This window comes from Colias croceus, chromosome 14, assembly GCF_905220415.1.
Source record: "Colias croceus chromosome 14, ilColCroc2.1".
Lineage (NCBI taxonomy): Eukaryota > Metazoa > Arthropoda > Insecta > Lepidoptera > Pieridae > Colias > Colias croceus.
In genome coordinates, this window is record NC_059550.1 from 2,716,077 (window position 1) to 2,724,729 (window position 8,653).

An 8,653-nucleotide genomic window follows, 5' to 3' on the forward strand; every position below is an offset into this window, starting at 1 on the left:
TTTCAGTTTTGACCTCATATTGGTTAATAGCTACCCCAAAAACCATGAAAATGACACCCATGACGAAAAGTTGTAAAATTTTTGTCGGCGCCATCTTGGATTATAGTTTTGACCTCATATTCGTTAATAGCTACCCCAAAAACCATGAAAATGACACCCATGACGAAAAGATGTAAAATTTTCGTCGGCGCCATCTTGGATTTCAGTTTTGACCTCATATTCGGTAATAGCTACCCCAAAAACTATGAAAATGACACCCATCACGAAAAAAGCCAAATTTTCATCGACGCCATCTTTAATTGTTTTACCCCACCAATCTATTCAACAACCCATAAAAAAGAGGATCTCAGGCAAGGTAATTTTAAAAACATAATTTTAAATTACAAATAATTGGAATATGAAACTTATACAGTTTACTCATAAAAAGTATCAAATATTTCAAATCACGAAAAAGACAGTGCACGCACAATAATCTTTTTTATTTCGTTTTTATTTTTGGCACGAGGAGCGATACACCCGTCCTTCCAAGAGCGCTTCTGAGCGCGGTCTGACGAACCGCGAGAACAAAATGTATGAAGAAATCGACAAGTATTTTTAATTTAGCTCATTATTGAAATAAAATTTTGATTTAGATTCATAAAAATTACACCATATATAAAGGACTATATATCCCTCAATAAGATATAGTTAAGAAGATAGATTAGGCTCTTAATTTTCCTAAAATGGTACCGGTTTAGACCCCATTTTTTTGCATTTTATGCGTTTATTGTGATGGAAAAAACGTATTTCAGCGACAATTTTGTATGACGTCGTACAATTTTTATAAGATGAACGTAGAGCTGAATATATTATCTTTAAATTAAGATATTACTATGTTCTCACGTGTAATTGCTTTAAGTTAAAATGGTACCGAAAAACAGCGTGTTTTTGTAAAAATACGTTATAGCGTCCTTAAGGCAGTTTATATAAAATGGCCGTAGATAACCAAAAAGGATCCAACCCACAAAATGTTACTTTTGAGTTATTGAAGTTTGAAGTTTAACCTGTGTTTGTTCATATAAAGACTTGCTTGTGTTAATTGCTTCTTAAGGAAAAGTGTGTGTGTCAATGTATATTTTATTCTTACAAACAAATTTTATTGAATTTAGTTTTATTTCTTGAAATATTCAGCTAAATGTGTGTTAGGATCCTTTTTGATAAAACCTATTTTCAATTATGATAAGTGAATTTTCATTTCGCAAAAACGATTCAAAGTAGCTAATTGCTACTAAGATCCTTATTTTTTTTTAATTTCATAAATAAAACAACTAACTTTCAATTTTTTTTTTTCATTATTTATATAAAACATATTAATTCTATCCGATTTACTATTCTTCTTCGTGTGCGAAGTCCGGTTCATCGCCATATCTACATCGACATGAAGTCTTGGATTTCCCCCTTGGATTGATTAATAGAAATCCAGGCAGTATTTAGATAAATAGTCAAAGATTGACTCCAAATCGTCTAATTGGGCTTTTCTTTAACATTTGGCCATAGTCATTGAAAATCATTATCAGATACCTCCGAAGATTTACCTTTCGAGCCCGCCCATACATACAACTTTTGCATCGACTAAACTGATCTGTCGAGCTGTATTCTCCTCTTGAATTCAACATGACTAAACTGTTTAGTCGATGGAGGTGCGCATACAATCGATTTCAGTCTTAATAATTTATATCCCCAACAAACCTTACAGTCTTCTATAGGCAATTCTTGAATGAAGGTAATAAAGATCACATGAGCGGGTGATCGATAGTTGTGCGAGTAATTTTTTTTTTGTTACTTCGACATATTCGTCAGCTTCGTAAATTTTTTCAGGTATTTTCAAAGTGCTTCTATTTTCGAAAAATCGGTATAAAAAAGGCAAAGATGTGTGACCCGATCAAGATACTTGGAGTGTGAACTTAATGCATGCCTAACGCCTCAAGCTTTAAATACATAATATTCAGTCTATCCAAATGTTCTGAATCGTTTTTGTTATTAAACCAGTATACATTTCTACAAAATTCAGTTTAACAAAAGAGATCCATGCTTTCTGAATCTTTTTAGTGATTTATCTATTGCATCATTATATCATAAAAATTAAATATCTAAAAGGATCCACATGCTTTGGATTTTTTTTAACATTTTAGTTTTGTGTTAGTTTCTTAGACTGAGCGTTTTACAATATGATCCAAGAAGAATGGATCGTTTTTACGAAACTAAAATATGGCTTCTCCATACATGTGGGTTGGTACCCAGTGTCAATTTAACGTCAAAATATTCATATTTTACTTGGATTGTTTTTGCTAATCGAAAATATAGACCTAGACGAGCAGTTTGGTATATTTAACTCATTTTCGGTCATGTTGTGGGTTGGATCCTTTTTGCTTATCTACGGCCAAATAGAGTAACAGTATGAATTTTCATGTTACATTGATGTCAAATTAATATTATCTTTAATATCAAGAGGAAGTTATTTTTATTCAGTAAACATTCTAGTAATATGAAAATATATTCAATCGACAGGTTGTAGAAAACTATCGTTTTTGTATTAAACAATTACTAAATTATGAAGTGTTTTATTTCAGAACTTTATGGTACCTACTTTTGACATTACAATTTACAAATGCAAGGTTTTCTTCGCTAACTCTGCTAAAGAAATCCTCAAATTCAGACCATAATCTATTTGCTCACAATATTATCAAACAAATCCGATCACTACTTTTTGTTTGAAGGAAAATAAACAATGACATGTCTATCAAAAAAAATATTTTGTGTGCAATAGTTCAAACTTAACATAATATCGAAATTCGAAATTTTCCATAAAGCTGAAAATTGGTTCGAATATTCACATAAGTATATTAAATTAAATGTAAAAAGTGCCATCTGACCCTTGAAAAATTATTTAAAAGCTCGTATTTATATCACAAAGCTATTTGCGTTTTATAACTGAACTTATGTGGTATAATAGAATTACAAAACATGTATATCATACATATTCATAATTTTACAGGCATAGAAACCGACTTGAATAAGAAATAATTTATTTAGATAGAATTATTAGAGCACTACCTCACCGATGTGTACAATTTACAAAACATGGATGACATTACCACGCCGGTAGCAACTGTGCCGGTAGTCTCATACATTGTATACAGGGTGACTGGTAATTCGACGTGATCCTTCAAAGGGGTTATACTAGAGGTCATTTGCAAACAAATTAAGTCCAGTTAACCAGGAGTCAAAAATGGATGGTTATTGAGTTATGACAGATTTTGATATGAAAATTTTCTGCCTTTTAACCAAAAACAATTAATTATGAAAAAACTACTACACTGTTAACATTCAATTGATATTTTTTTGAAAGCCGAAGAATGAGCGATCAATTTAGAAAAAAAAAACTTGCCCAAAACTTGCATCACCTCAAAAAGAAAAGGGTCATAGCACAATTATAACCATCCATTTTTGACCCCTGGTTAGCTGGACTTAATTTGTTGCAAATGACCTTTAGTATAACCCCTTTGAAGGATCACGTCGAATTGTGACTCTGTATATAAGAAACATTTCCAGTTTGTACAATCGAACTTTTTTTGCCTACTGAAATATTTAAATGTAAGCAGCATCCCTTCGAGCTCGAGAGACTGCGCTGTCGCATTAGAATCGAATTATTATTAGCTACTTGTCGAATTTTTTACGGTTCATTTCGCAACTGTCATATCATAAAAAATGTTGGCTAATTATATGAGTAAGTAACCTTTTTTGTATGGAGCGATTTATCCTTTACGTTATTTAGTAATCTGTTGTATGGTGGTATGATTTTGATAAGCCTTTCAAGTGTTAAAAAAGTATGTATTATGATTACAATAGTTGGACATATTGGCCAATATGATCTCGAGTCTGTGGTCTCGAGAACTGAAGAACTTTTTTTTTGCTTTTAGGCTGATGAAAGCTTTTGTCTAATTTTTAACAAATCAACAATCTTTGAGGTATATATTTACTTTTAGTAATCTCTAGATATTCTTGTTTTTTCTGATAATAATTAATACCTTCACGTGATAATCTATCTTTAAAGCGAAAGAAATAGGTCAAGTCGTTTTAGAGTTCATTCGTTACATACAAAATTGCAATTTTTCTTCCTAAATTGTATACAAAAAACCTCCTTGCAAATTATATTTTATAATATCCATAGTGACCATATTATAGTCCTTGATCATAATGACCCAGTGATAACGCATTTGCAGCGATCACATGGCATTTGTTTGTGTACTTAAATTAAAGGGACGATCAGGGCGAGGATATTAAAATAAAAGATAAATATCGTCGGTACATAATTTATTTAATGGATATGTACAAAGACAAAAAGATTTTTGACAAATAAAAATTTTGGCAATAATTTTCAACAATAGCAATAAATATTAATTAATTGGTGTGTCATTTGCAAATTGCAAGCCGGCGAAAATATTAACAACAACAACATTATACTTAAATTATAGTTCGGACATACCAACTTAAGCTAAGTGGCGCCATCTTTAGTCGCAGTGACTGACTCCTTGCAATATATGTTAGAATTATCAGCCAAAACGCAAAAAATGACGCCGTAAAATCCATAAAACCATCACTCCAAATAAAAATCAACAAATTACATTATTTAAAGTGTTTTCGTTTTACGAACCGATCACTATAGGAAATAAGAATAACAATTTTACTAACCTAAATAAAAAATAAATTAATCGTTAAATTATTTAGATAAATGAGCCGCGTAACAATTTTAATATCATATTGATATAACTCTTCAGAGATATTTTGGAAGCATAAACAATTTTTACAGCAACTCCGTTTAAAACGTTGCCAATACGAATATTGTTTAAGTTTACACAATTAAGATAGCACTTATTAAATAAACCGCAGTGTATCACACATAATATAAACCTACGAGCAAAAATCTACATTATGTACTAATTATTGCTGTAAAATTTTTCCTCTACATTATGTTTATAACATCAAAAGAAAGGCTAATAGGCGAGTCGTGTCCAAAAGCCACTTCGTAAACCCGTAAAGAGACACACAGCAAAACGTATATCGATAAAAGTTATATCTAAAATTATTATATTTTAGTTGCGTCGACTTTTCGACACGACCGTATTTACTTCTACGAGAAAATTATGGGTAAGATGGAAGACGCTTCTAAATACAGCAAAAATGTATGTCATTCATTTTAGCATTAAATTATATCTATATCACTTATAGCCTAAAACTATGTGTTTAAATATATAAATAGTTATATACTGGTATCTATTTATTTGGATTTGCTTGCAATAGGATATCTCATTTGGCACAGGTGATCTCATTTAGATATGAAAATATCATATAGCCATCGCAAATCAGTAAACATAAAATGTATGCACATGAGTTATGAACATAATTTATTTTCTACTAATAAATAATATTGCTTTACGATTCAGTCGTTGCCTCAGTCTATTTATACTTTCTACTACTTTTATTGTAAAGATACAAGAGCATCGTATAGAAGACGCGAAATTTGTATTTATTACATGTTCAATTACGCCTACTTTAAAATTGTTAACATATTTGACACACACTACGGCTACTACACTTCAAACGGTTATTATGCAAAGAACAAATTCCAAAAACTTCGAAAAGAGCTAGTCATGATAGTGTCACAGGTTTTATTATAATTCCGCTGCCTTTCTTTATAAAGACATTTTTACAAATTTATATTCGAAAGCGAACGATTCATAAGAAATTGATTTTGTAGAAGAATAAGAAATACGCGATATAAAGCAGGCACTTGGTAGCTTTTATCAGAGTATTGACCGATCAAATTTCCGTCTCGAAATATCAATCTCCGTATACCTTAAAGATATATTTGTAACAGATGAACGACCGAGAGATATTTTGAATGACGTATCGATAGTACAGAAATGAAACGAATATTTAAAGCGATGACAGTAAAGATCACATAGCTATGAACACAAAACGCTTTGCTTACAGCTAGCTACGAAATATATTTTATATACATCTGTTTACATATAATTCACAGATCACACACAGTACTCTTTATAACTAGATTGCTCAGTTTTGTGTGGGAGTGTAGCTAAACCGGAATCGATAGGAAAATTCACTTTTTATTAAAAGAACGTTTAAACATTGCGAAAAAAAATAAAAGCGTTATTATTTTTTCCAATTTTATTGTTATTTCGTATCGATTACGATTCATTACATTCCTTATTTAGAATATAGTTTTCATTTCTTAAAGTACACTTATCAGCACGAATCGACGAAGCTACATATATCAAATCCCATACCTCTCCCCAATGGGATAGGGTAGACATGTTTTCCCATATTCTATTAATTTTCCTTTTATTACTGGCAAGAAAGATTAACTTTACCGGTATTGCGTTATATTATAGTTACTAAAGTACATAACAGTTTCCAATTCCCATTTCTATTAACTATTTAAGAACGGTCAAACTAAATGCAACGTAATCTACATTATCATAAGGTTTACTTTCGATCGACATAAAATAAGTATTTTCACGCGAAGGCAATGCTAAAAGTCACTGTTATATAAAATATATAATTTGTATCGTCTCTATTATCTATTATATACTTACTATTGAAGTTAAATATGAAATTGAGTAACTATTATAATACTTTATGGCAAAATTACTATTACATCGAAGTACCTATTATTATTAAGTGTTTCTAGTACTGTGATGCATTTTTCTCTGAAAAGAATCGAGTAAATAATAAAAATATATGAATTTTGTACCTATGTTATAGTTATATTTTCTTATTAATTATTATCTACTAATATATTATATGTCTGTATCAATGAAAATGAACATGTCTTAACAGGACTAGAGAATGGTAAACGTTTTATTTATTACTAGAGGCGGCCATTTTGAAGCCAAATATTAGCGGACCTTTGTCTATTGAGACTGGCCCAAGATATAATTTTGAATGTCATGTTTAAAGGCCCGTCATCTATTATCCCGAATTAACTCTATCTCTTTCTTTCGCAAGTAAACGTAGTATAATAGAGCGAGACTGGAAGTTTGGCACTAGCCAGTATTCCTTCTCGCTCTAACATATGAAATTTCTATACGATAGAAAGAGATAAAGCTATCAGTTAATACGAAGAGTCAAATAAATATAGTTTTGACAAATCACATGTCAATGTTATTGTAATATACAAGGCGTTTATCGAATTATTATGTAAACCGGAGAAAAAAATCTATAAGACTTTTAGTCCAATTTTTTTTTGTTACATTTTAATACTGTAACATCACTGTGTGAATAGGCTAAGCCCGAGTTGGGAAGTAACAAATTTAAACATGACCTAACAATAACTTAATTTAGAATGTTTATCATATGTTTGAGCAGTTAACAAGGAAAGTAAAACTTAGGGAATAAAATTATAAGTAGATGTGAATGGAAGTATGTTATAAAAATATTATGGCATTAGATTGCTACGTGAGGAAATTAATATTAGTATATCCGTAAACAAAACCTTACAGATTATTACTCTATTAAATGATAAGCTAATGTTCCTTTATAGAAAAAAAAATGTCTACATCTGAAATCATGTTGGTAACTTATACTCATAATATAATCAGAATTTTTAAGATTTATTAATATTTGTTTTAATCTGTACAATGCAATCATAAAAATAAATATAGAATTTAGCTATTTATCCAAATGCCACCCTGACAATAAATTAACTATAATGAATTAGTATAATCGACAAAATCAATACAGAGGTGGTGAACCTTTTACTCCCGTAAGATTTTAAAAGTTAAAAGCGGATAACCGTAAAGCTGTTATGTAGAAAAAAGCTTCTTTTTAATCGAAGATGCTAACGCTAAATGAGATAAACGTGTTATTAAACTTCATGATTAAAATCTACTCTTTTCGCGAGGTTGACAACCCCGGCATTGTTGATCTACATTTGTACCCATTGCAAAACGAAAAAAAAAATCCCGGAAGGCATAAAAATCAACACTATTTTTCCTAAAGCCTAAAAAAACACTATTTACATAAATTATTTTCCAGTTTGCTTCAACTGGATAACGAATTTGTAAAGAAATAAAAAAGAATAACTGGCTTATAAGAGTTCATTGCAAAAGATTTCGATAAATTGAACTAAATTATGATTATGAATTTATGATAATGAGTATATTACCATCTTATTTCAAAAAGGTTTACCACCCCTGCACTATCTGCGTATTTGATTTACCGTTTCAATTGGTTTTACACCCCTGTATTACTAGCGTATATCTCCTACCTACCTATTATAAGGTTCACCACCGCTACACTATCCGAAACTTTTCACAAACCATTCTCAGACAAACGGTTGACCACCCCTGCACTATTCAGATAACATCTATTTGCACTGGTGCACTTACATTCTCAATATTCACTACCCCTGCTCTGTTCATATAACTATCAATACCCATTTCATTCAAGGTGCATTACCCCTGAACTTTACCAAACATCCACTTTACACCTTGCACTATCATGAGATAACTTTCAACACCTACACTTTACTCAAGGCCTTCTGCACTGTATTACCATATTTCTTCAATACCCACATTAGCATTTGCGCGAG